The 13,623-nt window shown below is 43.2% G+C and overlaps 1 protein-coding gene across 1 annotated transcript in view; it reads left to right on the top strand.

The window, feature by feature from the left end:
• The first annotated feature begins 1,054 nt into the window (after positions 1-1,054).
• The window catches only part of LOC306792230 (ras-related protein Rab-27B-like), a 36,826-nt gene continuing 24,257 nt past the window's right edge, over positions 1,055-13,623 (top strand). Inside the window, exon 1 of the mRNA XM_079289295.1 lies at positions 1,055-1,283. The gene's annotated coding sequence lies outside the window, so the exon portion shown is untranslated. The remainder of the gene's footprint in view (positions 1,284-13,623) is intronic.

Genomic DNA, 13,623 nt, shown 5'->3' with positions numbered 1-13,623 from the left:
AGCAGTGTTACATAATTTAATGAATCATAACCATTACATGATTTAACCACTAGAGGGCAGCAGTGTTACATAATTTAATGAATCATAAACATTACATGATTTAACCACTAGAGGGCAGCAGTGTTACATAATTTAATGAGTCATAAACATTACACAATTTAACCACCAGAGGGGAGCAGCGTTAAATAATTTAATGAATCATAAACATTACACGATTTAACCACCAGAGGGCAGCAGCGTTAAATCATTTAATGAATCATGAACATTACACGATATAACCACTAGAGCAGGCATGGGCAAACTATCGATTAGTTAACATTTTGAGATGTATTATTATTCTCATTTACTTTGATGGATCAGAAGATTGATACTACACTCAGAATTGTTTGTTAAATATGAAGCTACAGCCAAAACACAGTCAGATTAGTTTCGCATGAATACTGGAGGCAGGTGGATTCTGGTTCTGTCCAAAAGTAACAAAGTCCGCCTACAAGCACAATAAAGCTCAACAATTAACACATCATACATTATTTAATCTGCTCAAAACAATATTGAGGCCTAATTAGCAGTAACTTTGTTCTGTTTACCTCTACTTATAATCACGCCATTAAGGTTGTAGCTTCATATTTAACCCCCAGTATTTAAAGTTGTATCCCATCTCATCTAACTCACCAATAAAATGAACAGGAAAGCTACGGACAGTTCTTAGTGGTAAAATACTAATTCATGTTAAAATGAAAATCAAATCTGCCAATAAGATAGCAATGCTACCCAGTAGTGGAGAAACAAGGACTCTTTATTTTGTACAGCATAACGATTGTTCCAAATATATAATGTAGGGCGGGACATTTTGTTCTCGGGATAAAATTGTTAGTGGAAAAAAATTAAAAATTTCTACAACAGCATAAAATCAACAGAAGCAGGTCGACGCGCCTGTTTGCAAATTTATGAGATCTCCGAGTTTCCGAGGAGTCCCTGAATGCGGCGGGAGCGTCAACCCTCCACCCATCGAGGAAGCCGAGCGACATCCATCAGACTCCTCTGCTCTCTCGGAGATACGCTCGACCGCTCCACAGGCTGCACCCCACCAAGCACTCCGCTGGGCCGTCACATCGAGCTCCGGTGCAGGTTTGGTGAGCTCTGCGCGGATCTTTCCTCTCCACCAGGACCGTGGGAGACATGCGACGTCTCGGAGGAGGAGGAGGACGAGACGAACTGGCCAGGCAGCAGCAGCAGACACCTGCGAGGAAGATCTGAGTTTGTTTCGATAACGACAAAGAAAGGTAAGTGCCAAAAGAGAATGGAAGGAAATGTTCCCGGAACATCTTTTCGGGCTCGGGTCGTGCCCGATGCTCGTTGTTCACCGGTGCGTTTCCGTGTTACTTGTCGATTCCAGCATCAGCAGAAGGCAGGCGGTATGAGTCATAGGGCTGCTGGAGGATCAGCTGAGGAGCAAAGTGGCTGCAGCCTCCAAACCCACAGTCCCCTATCAGCCGCTGCACATGCAAAGCGCTGCACCGCTGTGCCGTTTAGGCAAATAACTGCGTGTGGGGACGTGATCTTCTCTGTGTGTGTGTGTGTGTGTGTGTGTGTGTGTGTGTGTGTGTGTGTGTGTGTGTGTGTGTGTGTGTGTGTGTGTGTGTGTGTGTGTGTGTGTGTGTGTGTGTGATGGTGATTCACCTGCAAGACTATCAAAAGGGTTCGCAAGAAATGAGGCGTTAATTAAGGAGACCCCTGTTTACTTTTGGTCTTAGTTCCAGTGAAGGGGAATTGTAATGCAAGGAGATTTCACACAAGTGTGTGTGTGTGTGTGTCCCAGTGCACAAAGACAGGTGGTTCCTCAAAGAAGTGCTCTTCCCAGTTCGCTGTGGGAGAGCTTGACTGGTTCTGCGCAGAGCCCTGACCTCAGAAGCCCCACACGACACCTTCTGCGGTGAGGTGGCGCACCGACTGCGAGCCGGGCCTCATCAGCCTACATCAGTGCTGGACCTCACCAATGCTCTTGTGTCTGATTGGGAACAAATCCCTGCAGCCAGGCTCTAAAATGCAGCAGATTCAAGCCCACCAGTTTGAACCATGTTCAACAATCACATGTGGGTGTCCTTTTATAAAAGCCCTGATAACCCATCAGGTTCCTATTATGATGGACAGGTTCCGTCCTATGAAGTGGGCGGTCCTCAGGTGGAAAAAGGTGGAGTCATAGAGGCCTACTTGCATGTGTCGAACAGGTTTCAGAAATATTTGATTGAGAATTTAAAGATTTTTGTGCTTCACCACTGAAATGCATCTTTGGTGTCATTGTTTACCGTTTCCTCATATTTCATGTTGCCTCTTGATTCAAGAGGAAGGTGTTTTCTAACGGTTGTTCATCGTACTAATGATTCAAACGTGGTTTTATGTGTGACAGTAAATGGGAGTGTTCTCGGGGTGTAACACAAAGCTATATCTGCATCTTCATCTGTAAACGTTCATGTTACAGAAATACCTGTATTCTCAATACATTATTCTGCATTAAATAGTATTCTTCACTGCCATTTATACTCTGTTTAGCTGCTAACAAAATAACATGATTCATGAATTAAAGACTGAACCATCCATAAAATGAGTCCAAGTACAAGCTGAGTCACTGTTACCGGTCCGTGGAGAACGGCAGATTAGTGAGAAATTAGCAGTCAGAATGGCATAGTTGTGTATAGCTTAGTTGAATGTAATGTGTCTATGCTATGGCCTGAACATCTGATACAGGGGCACTATATTATACAAGCAGTGGAAGGTCCAGATGGAAATCTATTTTCTTTTAAAACATCTGTTGAAAAGATGAGAAGGATAATGTCAGACATCTTAAAAAAAAACAAGCTGCCTTTGGTTCGCTTGAATGCACTTTTGAGACGTTTCCTGACTGCAGCGAGTCAGTTTCTCTCTTCCGCCAAGGTCTCGGCCTTCACTATCTGATCATGAGGTTAAAGAACAACACACTTTTGTTCTGCACAACATATTTGGTGAAAAGTGATGAATGTCGGTGAACGAATACACATCAGTGTTTTTATGAAAACTCCTGCTACTAAGTGGTGCGAGACCAATAGAGTACCTTATCTGTGCGTGTTCTAAAGAATGTACTTGTATTTGGTACACGTCAGTCTGTTTTTCAGCGTATTTAAATACCACACTGCTATAAACTCACTGGACACTGCTCATCCAGGTGTTTCTCCGAATGAGAGATCATAACTCGGAGACATGGTGCGTGACCGTGATGGGTATCGCTCTCCGTCCCACAGGCAGACTAGTATTTGTTGACTCATAAATCAGTTTGTAAACAAAGATGGAAGGAGTTGTTTTTTTTTGTTTTTACTACCCTCGTATCAATGATATGTCACCCTACAGCCTCTGAGTGCACTGGTCCCCAATCCTTTTGTCTTGTTTAAAGCCAAGCAATGACTGCACATGTCTGTGAAGTCTTGAGCAGTAGAACTAAAGAGCTTTTCCTCCTTGCAGTAATTGGGTTTTTAGAGTAAAAGTCTGTCACACAGAAGTTTGCACAATACATTGTTAAAGAGCCTGAGTCTAAGAGGACTCTGCAGGGAGATACGCCAGCGGATGACACATGCCACCATAACATAAATTCAAACTTCTGGTTGTCTCTTAATTTGTGACCCTGCAGCGCACACCTGTGCGTAGACACCATATATGAATGAATAAGCTTAATATGTGCGTCCTCAACTTTGGTCGTGGAGTCGGTAAGTCAAACAAAAGATGTAAACTACAAACTTCTCAAAAACTAGAATGAAATTACTAATTGATGTCCATGGGATCAAGATCGGTAAACATGAGTTTATGGTCTCAATCTCGAGTGTCAAGTCTTCTTCAATACAGCATGATGTTCATTTTGTAAATTATGATCCATTTAGAGAAGAATCTCCCGTAAAGCAGGGTATGCTTTCGGGCGTTCTGCAATACAGGGTTGCACAACAAACTGTAGTTGTAGCCTTGTTGATGCTTCACAAGACAAATAAGACGAGACAAAAACAGTCGTGCATTCCTGTAGTGCAGTTTTAATGTTTGCATTAGGAGGGAACCACTGAGTAAACAAGACTCTGCCTCCCCCGCCCCCTCCCCTTCACACACACTCTTGTCCAAATATGGTCACAAAATGCCATCCTCGAGGCTTCAACGCGGTAGTCCACAAACCAATGAGTGACATAATGGTGGCTACGTCCACTTCTTTTTTTTATTTATTTTTTTTAAATTTTTTTTCCAACAGTCTTTAGGCTTAAACAAGAAGGGAAAAAATCAACAGAATTTTGTGCAACATGAATGTTTTTTCCTGAACGAGCCCTCGGGTTGGTAAACCCTCCTCCCGGTCTTCCCCCCCCCCCCCCCCCCCCCCCCCTCTGCTCTGTCTGCCTCCTCGTCTTCCCGCAGAGGGCCACTGAATGATGGCAATCTGACTGAGATAACTATAATCAAAGGAGTCCGGCCAAATCGATTTGCACACGTTCAGGCTCGTAGACCTTTCGTGCATCAGCAGTTTCCATGGCAATGTTTGAAAAATCCAGTTGTACTTCTGAGGTTCATCCAGAGAGAATCAAAGCCTGTGAGCATCTGAGTTTGGGGTGCGTTTGCTGCGATGAGTCTCTGTGACCTTTTTAACTCTGGGACGGCTCTCCCTAACCAGTCTGCCCTTTCCTTCTCGCTCACTGTCTCTCTCTGTCTCCGTCACTGCCTCTCTCTCTCCTCCTCCTGCAGCGTATTGACCAGGAACAGCAGGATCCAGCCTTCCTAAGATGATTAATGCATAGATAAGATTTGCCACCTGATAGCGAGGTGCCCGACTGCAGCAACACTCCTCTCTCCGAGTCGAGCGTGGTGTGTGTGCTTTCCTGATTGGCTGTCAGCAGAATTGAGTTTTAGTGATAGAAACGTTGCTTGGCAGCAATAATCTGTTTAAAGCTCAGCAGCCGGTTGGAGCCAAAGAACCAGACTGTAACGAGTCCACTGGAGACGGTGCTTCTCAAAAGCAATGATTTACGTCTGGCATTTTCAACTCGCACTCAAGCGGATGTGATCGATATTATTTTTAAATAATAGATCACATGACTTTGTGTGTGAAAGGAGCCGCTCGTAGTGGTGAATCCACAGGGATATCTGCCGCGCTGCAGTTCCCCTCGGCTCTACGGAGATTTATAGCGTCTTTCGACTCATTGTGTTGGTTGTGCGGCTGTAGCATTTCTGTTTTGGTTAATTCTCAGCGCTCTCATCAGCGTTTTAATTGGAAAAAGCTTTGATAAACCCACTGTACACTACCTGTGCAGCACAGAGCAGCAGACAGACACAGTCAGAGACTACCTGGTGAACATGGCGGAGCATGTCAGAGCCTAAAAGCCTGCTGTTTGTCTCATTAGTTGGAGGAGACCAAAACGGAGCTAACAGAGAATTTTGGCGAATGTTTGACTGGATACTTGGTCGTAATGTTACTTAATGTTGCTCTGAATCTGCTGAGTGTGTAAATAAACAATGTTTGACAACAAGTTTGCATTTACAGCTTGTGTCTGCTACCCCCAATATTTAAAATCGAGCTGAAACGGCAAACGACGGCTGCATATGCTTCGATTGTGCACGTGAGCGTGCCCCACTGGTTAGCTTACGAACGCCGCTCTGCACTGCTCTCTTAAGGCGGTAACAGCTGACAATAAGTCCCGACCGACGGCGTCGGCACGGAAGTGTGGCGTCCGCCCTCCGGTTCCCCCTCAGCAGCCGTTGTTTGCACCGTTAGCTCTGTTGGCACCGTTTGCTGCGAGCCGCCCGCTCCTCCGTCTCCATGTTGAAAGTCGCTGAGAGGCAACAGATATGCTCTGAATATTGCGTATAGTCATTTTTCAAGCTAAAAATGCAAAAGATGTGCTGGTTCAAGCTCCTAACATATGAAGATATTCAGCTTTAACTGGTCTAAAATGATGTACCACTTATTTTTTGACATTTTATAGACTACATGATTAATTGTAAAAAATATATCAATGGAATAACAGACAACAAAAATGACCTTTTAGTTGTATCCTTATACAGTATTACAACCTTTTGGGAAGAGTATTAATTACTGTATTGACGGCTTCTCCTGGCAGATCATTTTACCTTACAAACCTGGCTGCTCTGACCATATAGACATGAGTCAGACATACTGTGTCTCCTGACAGTGGCTGCACATCTGCATTGTGATGTAATCTGTTGTATTGTGGTCAGACGATCACACATTATGGCCAGACGGCAAGTCTACAGGCCGGTGATATTTTGAAATTGAACATACTTGATGGGTCAGAAGTCCAGTGCACTGCAGTTTTGACACTGTTGAAGTTGACGGACTGCATGATGAATACATAAATTGAAACAAGTCGATAATGGAAATTAGTTGCAGCTGTATTTGTAAGCTCCACCTATGTGCATTGTTTTAAGCTCCCTGTAGTGGTTGCCGTTGTCCTTCGGTGTGAGGAGGGAGACGGTGTGACACATTCAGGTTCACGATTTGATCTCGAGTGTCTCGCTCAGTTCAGCCAGTCAGTTTGGATAATTCACAGCCGGATAAGCAGGAGGGGGGGTGAGGGAGATGGAGGATTTAGAAGTAAGTTAGAAGTAACATAGCCGTGATCGTGGCTGTGTGTGTGTGTGTGTGTGTGTGCAGTTTATATATCAGTGAATTTATGCACAAATATAAATGCACCTCAGAATCTTTGAGTCCCAGAGTTCCTGAGTCTGAGCTATTTGGTATTTTTGAGGTTGATACTGATATATATTTAACTTACTTACTTACTCTGGTGGGAAAACGGAACAATGGATTCAAATACGTCTTTGACATTCTTGGACTACGAGCCTATCGGCGAACATATTTTACATCTGTTACCATTGGCGACAAGCTGAATTAGCTAATGACGGCCCAGACAATTTATCTGTTTAGCTCTAATCCTGAGACTATGTGGTAAAAAAAATAGCGATGGCCACAAAGAGAGAGGGAGAGAGAGAGAGACGGAGGCTGTGATTGAGAGATGGCGCGATTGAAAGGGTGAGAACTGAAACGTGGGTGCGACTGTGGGAATCGATAACGCAGGCTGTTCTTCTGGACAGTAAATCAGCCCAGCAGCACATTCTCTCGCCTCAGCTGCCACTTTTATGCTCACTCGTAAATACCTGGATTACAACTTGTTATGATGGGGAAGTCCTCGCAGTGTAGTGCTGCTTTAATGATGGAGGCTACTGTTGATCTATATACAGCACCGGCACACTGCTCTCTGAGGCCTCTGTGCGATGGATGGATGGATGGATGCTGCTTCACATTCCTTATGCCGTGGTTTCCAAACACCAAATCAGGCGTCGGGACACTGAAGTAACTGGATCACATGAAACGTGTCTCTTTGTTAAACGTCTTTCTCTTTTTGATCAAATTGAGGATTAGTTTTTAAATTGAAATGAACACTTTCCTACCTTCCTACCTTTTGGTGCATTGGCCAAAAGAAAAGACTTCTCAGATGCTTTTTACTCCATCTTTCCAGGTCCAAGCCAAATTTCTCACAACTTGAATTAAATATCAGCTTTCTTACATATTGATTGACTGAACATATTTGCTCCGTGTGATGAACTTTCATTAATCACATTTCTTCAAAGGTCAGACAAACTAGCCAACGTTCAGTGTTACACTGGGTATCATTTACTGGAATATAATGAAGCATAAATGATGCTTACTTGGATTATTAATTATTTTGCTGTTCTTCGTGGGGAAAGATTTTGGTGACTGGTCAGGTGTTTAGGCAGATGCTAAAAGATTACAATTGACACTCAGCCTTTGTTGAGGCTGTTATCAATTTTGATTTTTGAGAGTTAAAAAAATCAGAGGAGATCTTCAGTTTTTTTTAAAGAATTGTGACCACAATAATAAGAAAAAGAATATAGAAAATTAATTGATAGTCAGCTATTTAGAGGGGACCAGAGTGCTGAGACCAGTTTTAGATGAACTGACCATGAATTAATGAACTGAAAAGTAATGACATCTGTATGTCACTGCCAAGAAGACACCATGGGACGAAACACAACGAAACGATTTTTCTTCTGATACCTTTCCATCGAACGGGTTCTGATGCAGAGTTATGTGCACCTGGAGGCAGAGCCTCGGTGCAGCATTCATAATGTCCTCTGGTTCTGGGGAAACCCTGACGTTTAGATGTCTCTGCACAATATATAGTTATTGTTTTTTTTTATATTTCTTCATCGCTCTCTCCACTTTGACAGGCAGGAGTCATGCAAGGGCAGAGTGATCCTCTGTTACACTGCTTCCTTTGACATTTTGTGGTTTGGTACCATCCTCGTTTTAGTTTTTTCTGTTCCTTGCCACGCTGTGGGAGGAAAATATTTCTGTTTTTGCGCTTCGGAAGGACATTTCTGCATGAATTGGATTCCTGTTTTATTTTACCACAGTTAAATGAGCCGAGTGGAAGAAAGTGGGCAATGGAAAATGTCACTTTATCCAAGAATTGACTTGGAGTTCTAGCTGGACTTCCTCCATAGTCAGAAATTCAAACTTGGAAAGAAGAAATTCAAAGCAAGTGCATAAGACGGTAATATATCTTTTTAATTTTATTTCTTGCTAATATGTCTTTATTTTTTGGATGTGCAGCTTGACTTGAACACAGGAGATTTAGCTCAACACCAGAATACGTTGTCACTGCCAGGGTTTGAATGTCCCCCTCCCTTAAGCAAGGCACTAAAACCCTGAGCTGTATGGTGAGTTTTGATCCGTTTGCGTGGCATCAACAGTGCCAGTTTTGGAAGTTTTCATCTCTAGAGCAAGGCACCAACATTGTCATGGTTAGAAGCATATTAGCTTCCCAAATCGAGGTGTTAACACTCGGGTGTGGAAGTCCAGTTCCCTGAAGGAAGACACAAACATGCCAGCGTTGGAATTTTGCAAACACCATCGGTGTTGAAGTTTCACTTCCTGCCAAGTGTGAATCACACATTGGTGCTTTTTACAAGCGCCAATGCTAAAAAGATAGTTGGTTGATAAACTGGTGGATTGACAGAAAATGAATCCTTGGCAATTTCAATAAATGATTAATGAGTTAAGCATCAAATAAAAGTACCAAACACTGAATTTGAGTATTTGCTTTTTGTTTCTGCCTTTTCTTTTTAGTCGTGTGATAGATCACTGCATACAGCGTGCACTGCAAACCGAGCGTGTTTTATTGATACTTGAATCTTTTTAGGGAGGGTTCATGTGTCTGGTAATCAGACTTTGTCTGTGCTGCAAAAGGAAGCAGCAGATTAGAAACTAATTGCCTCTTATCAATAATAAATGTAACCAGCAGCAGTGAATGAACTGCAGTCACAGAAATGCCACACTGGTGTGTGTGTGTGTGTGAGATTATGTGTCGTTTTCCTCTTAAATGTTTTATATCCTTTATGTTGTGTGACTGTGCTTTTGAGGCAGATATGGATATCTATATTTGAGATGTCAAATGTGGCCGATAAAATTCCGGTGGAAGAGAAGAATGTGGATATTCATTTTTATGATGGTCAGTATTTTGCGTTGGCAGTGAACAGTTTACAATGCAAATTAGTTATAAGTAGATGTAAGAGACATGGTTCCTTCAACAGACCAATGAAGCCGTTATACATGTCATGTCTGAAAAGGTTTTTATTCAATGTCATTGGCTGGTGTTTTACAGACATATTTCAAGATGGAAACACCCGAGACCGAAATGTGTTGAAGGTTTCACGCGACAATACGGTGTAACTGAAATGTTTTGAGGAGGAGGAGGAGGAGGAGGAGGAGGAGGAGGAGGAGGAGGAGGAGGAGGAGGAGGAGGAGGAGGAGGAGGAGGAGGAGGAGGAGGAGGAGGAGGAGGAGGAGGAGGAGGAGGAGGAGGAGGAGGAGGAGGAGGAGGAGGAGGAGGAGGAGGAGGAGGAGGAGGAGGAGGAGGAGGAGGAGGAGGAGGAGGAGGAGGAGGAGGAGGAGGAGGAGGAGGAGGAGGAGGAGGAGGAGGCTTTACATCGTGTGTGTCTTATTGAATGATTCATCATTTAAATTGTTGTAATGAGTGTATGTGTTTTCAAACAAATCACAATTTTAGGCTGCAGTGGATCTTTTTTTCCGTTTATTTCGTTCAACTAAAGCATCACAGATATCACAATCTCACGTCCAGTCAGAAACGCTATTCTCTTTGTGACACCCCGATGTTACGTTTCATCAGCATGACGGCACATCAAGGAAGCGGAATTATGAAAACGCAGTTTCTTCTGTAGCCAAAACAATGAGTCTCTATAAATCTCCGTAAAGCCAAAGGGAGCTGCAGATTCAGCTGATAGTTCTCGTAGGTGCATCACTACGAGCGATCCCCTTTCACATTGTAGCCATTTGATCCATTGTCACTCTGAAAGTATCTATTAAAGCCGCTTAGTACATCCTCACTTCATAGCGTGTGAGTGTGATTATCAGTGTCTTCTCTCTGGACAATTGTCTGTTCCTTATACTCTTCCATGTCCTCTCTTCCCATTTTATCTTTACATTGTGTTTTTTGTGTTCCCTCTTCTTCCTCTTCTTCTGTAACTCCCACTCATCATTTTCTTTCTCCTCCTACTCTTCCAACAAGCCTTTTTCACAGCGGACATTTTTAATTTGTCATAAGCACAGTTGGCACTAATAACATTAACGATGGGTCTGTTCGGAGCAGCAGTCGAGTATATAAGGTCCAGAAACTGGCGTGCAGAGAGCGTATTAACCAGACCTTCGTAGTTTGGTCCACTTACAGAATGTTAAATGACCGTTCTTAAATCCTGCCTCATTTTGTTCTCCAGTAAGAGCAACAGAACCTGGCAGAACTAACGGTTACGACGAGGAACTTTCTTTTTTGGTTGATTTTGGCGGTCTCTGTGGACAGACGCAGTAGTGTTTCCGAGCACTGATCGGCAAATGTGTGCCTCCATTACTCTCCCTGAATTCTATTGTTGTCCTGGATGTCCTTATTTTCTGCTGTTGATAGTTAACTAGAGATGTTTTGGCGAGAGCCTGGAATTTGGAGGTTTCTTGGATTTTAATAGTCTGTGCAGCTACCTTTTGTTGAATTCTGCTTCATTTCATCCTCCCTTTGTGTCAGTTTCTCCTCTTCTTCTTTAGTCTTTCATCCGCCTGTGTTCAGACAGAACGTGAGGCAAATGTTGGAGGCGGTGCGATTGCATTTAAAGTCAGGGGAAAACACGCGAGGAGACTAGAATTTGCATCTAATCATGTCTTCACATTGACTTTGGATGTGATCACACCGCCTTTTAAAGTTTTCTTTGCATTCTGTCTGAACACGCAGTCCTGTCTTTCCTCTCCTCTTCTTTTTTCTTTACCTTACTTTTCCTTCTGGTCTACTTCTTCCTCTTGCTATACTTCTTCTGCATCCTTCTCTGTTTTTTATCCTTTCCTTCATTTTCTTCTGTTCCTTTTATTCCCTCAACCTCCTCTTTGTTTTTCGTCCTCCTCCTCTTTCTTTTATTTCATCTACCCCTGCTCCCTTGCCTCTTCTTTACACACTCTCTTTACCTTCTCTCACATCTTCTGGTCTTTCCTCTCCTCTTGCTCAAACTCCTTTCCTTCCTTCTCCTCCCTGTGTTTCTCCTTCCATTCTCCCTCCATCTCATCTCTCTACCCTTCCCTGGCTGTGTTTTCTCCCCCTCCCCCTCATTTAGAGACTCGTGACTCTTATGCTCTGGCTGACGTAACTTTATAACAAGTCAAACAGAGGCGTCTTTTTTTCTTCATCACGTACATAAATATCATCAGCAGGGAGAGTGTGAAATGTGAGAAATAATCAAATTCAGGAGAAAGTTCGCACGCACATGGAATCTGCCGGAGACTCATCGATTTAAACTGCAGTTTTGTGGTCAGCCTGTTCTCCTCATCATCTGTCTCTTCTCCTTCCGTACCTTCTTTATTTTTCCATCTGTGTTTTCGTCCCAAGTAAAGTAACCCTGTTGTCTTTTGGACTGATTATGTCATGCTAATGAATGATGAATACTGGAGACTGCCCATCCCCCAAAACACGACCGGTCGGTTGGCAAAATCGGAAATCAACCCGATTCTTTGCTGATGTTCAGCACGCATAATGTTTTATCATCACCATCTGAGTTTAGTGTGTAAGCATAATATTTGCTATCTAAACACAAAGTACAGCTAAGGCGGATGGGAATGGCATTAATGTGTTAAAGGGACAGTACACCCCCACATACAAATGCATATTATTCCTCTTACCTGTAATGCTTTTGTAGATGGTTTTGTTGTGATTTTCCTAGTTTGGAGATATTGGCTTTAGGGATTTATCTGCCTTCTCTTGAATATAATGGGATTTGGTTTGTGATGCTCAAAGAGCCCAAAACTACAATTGCAATGGATCTTTACGGAAAGTATGACACATTTACTTAAGATTATCCAAAGACGTGTTGTGAGCGTTTTTTCATGTCAGCATTACGGTTGAAAGAGAATGGTTCCGAAAGGAAACTGCTCACAAGGTCTGTACAGCGGTCCAATTTGTTGTTCCTTTTTTCCGGGGGTTCTTATTTCCTTTAAATATCTGTTGTCTTGATCGAAACTCTTCAAACGCAGCCCATGGGAATAATTAGAGTTCATTAATAGTCCCAGACACCGCACTTCTGTTCCTGACACTATCCTCATGGACCGACTGAATCGATAAATATTCATACTCATTCATCTCTGTTAACCGGTTTGCTGCTGACTGGAGCTGCCGTGTTAATCTGAAACAGGAGGTGGACGTTACATCAGCGACTGCCATTTGTGCTGACTCGCCGACACCGCCGCGGCCGGGCAAAGAGCGTGGCATTACGACATGATGATCAGCAGTCGAGCTATAATGGCCTCCATTGTGCTGGCAGTAAACAACAATGCGAGTGCTCACAGAGTCACATTTTGCCTCGGTGTGCCTAAACGATTAACACCTGCTCAACTTGTGAGAGGCGGGCGAGGCGGCATGCTGGTCTCATGCAGGAGGTCTCATTTCAGAGGTGACGTAACCGAACATCTGTAGCAAGCTTTTGTCGTCCACACTTTACTCTACATTCCCCTCTGGTTGTAGAGGCATTTCTCTTGCAATCAAAAGTGTCAACTTCATGGATCACCAAAGTTATCAAATTTCGTCCTCCTTGTACATCTTCAACTTTTAATGGCAATCCTTCGAGTAGTTGATGAGATGTTTCAGTCTGGACCAAAGTGGAGGACAGACCAACCAACACTGCCGGCCATGGAGCCATGCGGCTAGCACGGCTAAAAATCACCTCGAAATTATGATTGACACCAATTTTTATTTTTAATTACACCTTAGCAGCATCACCAAAGCACCCTTTCATCATCTCTGGAATATCTCAAAATGTCAACGCTTCCTATCTCAGTCAGACTCTCCCAGTCACAGCCTGCGAATGCGAACGGGCTGGTATGGCACATACTGTGTCTGATATGGGTGTGAATTAGTGTGATACTACATTACAAGTGTAATAACCGGAAACATTGGATGGTTTGTAATGTTAAGTGTATGTTTTCTAAATACAGTTAATGACAAAAGAATACTCCCTGTTTTTTCTGCTGTTTGTAGG

Source organism: Melanostigma gelatinosum (genome assembly GCF_949748355.1).
Source record: "Melanostigma gelatinosum genome assembly, chromosome: 18".
In the NCBI taxonomy this organism is placed as follows: Eukaryota; Metazoa; Chordata; class Actinopteri; order Perciformes; family Zoarcidae; genus Melanostigma; species Melanostigma gelatinosum.
The sequence above is the reverse complement of the archived record's forward strand: the minus strand, read 5'-3'. Positions and strand labels throughout refer to the sequence as shown.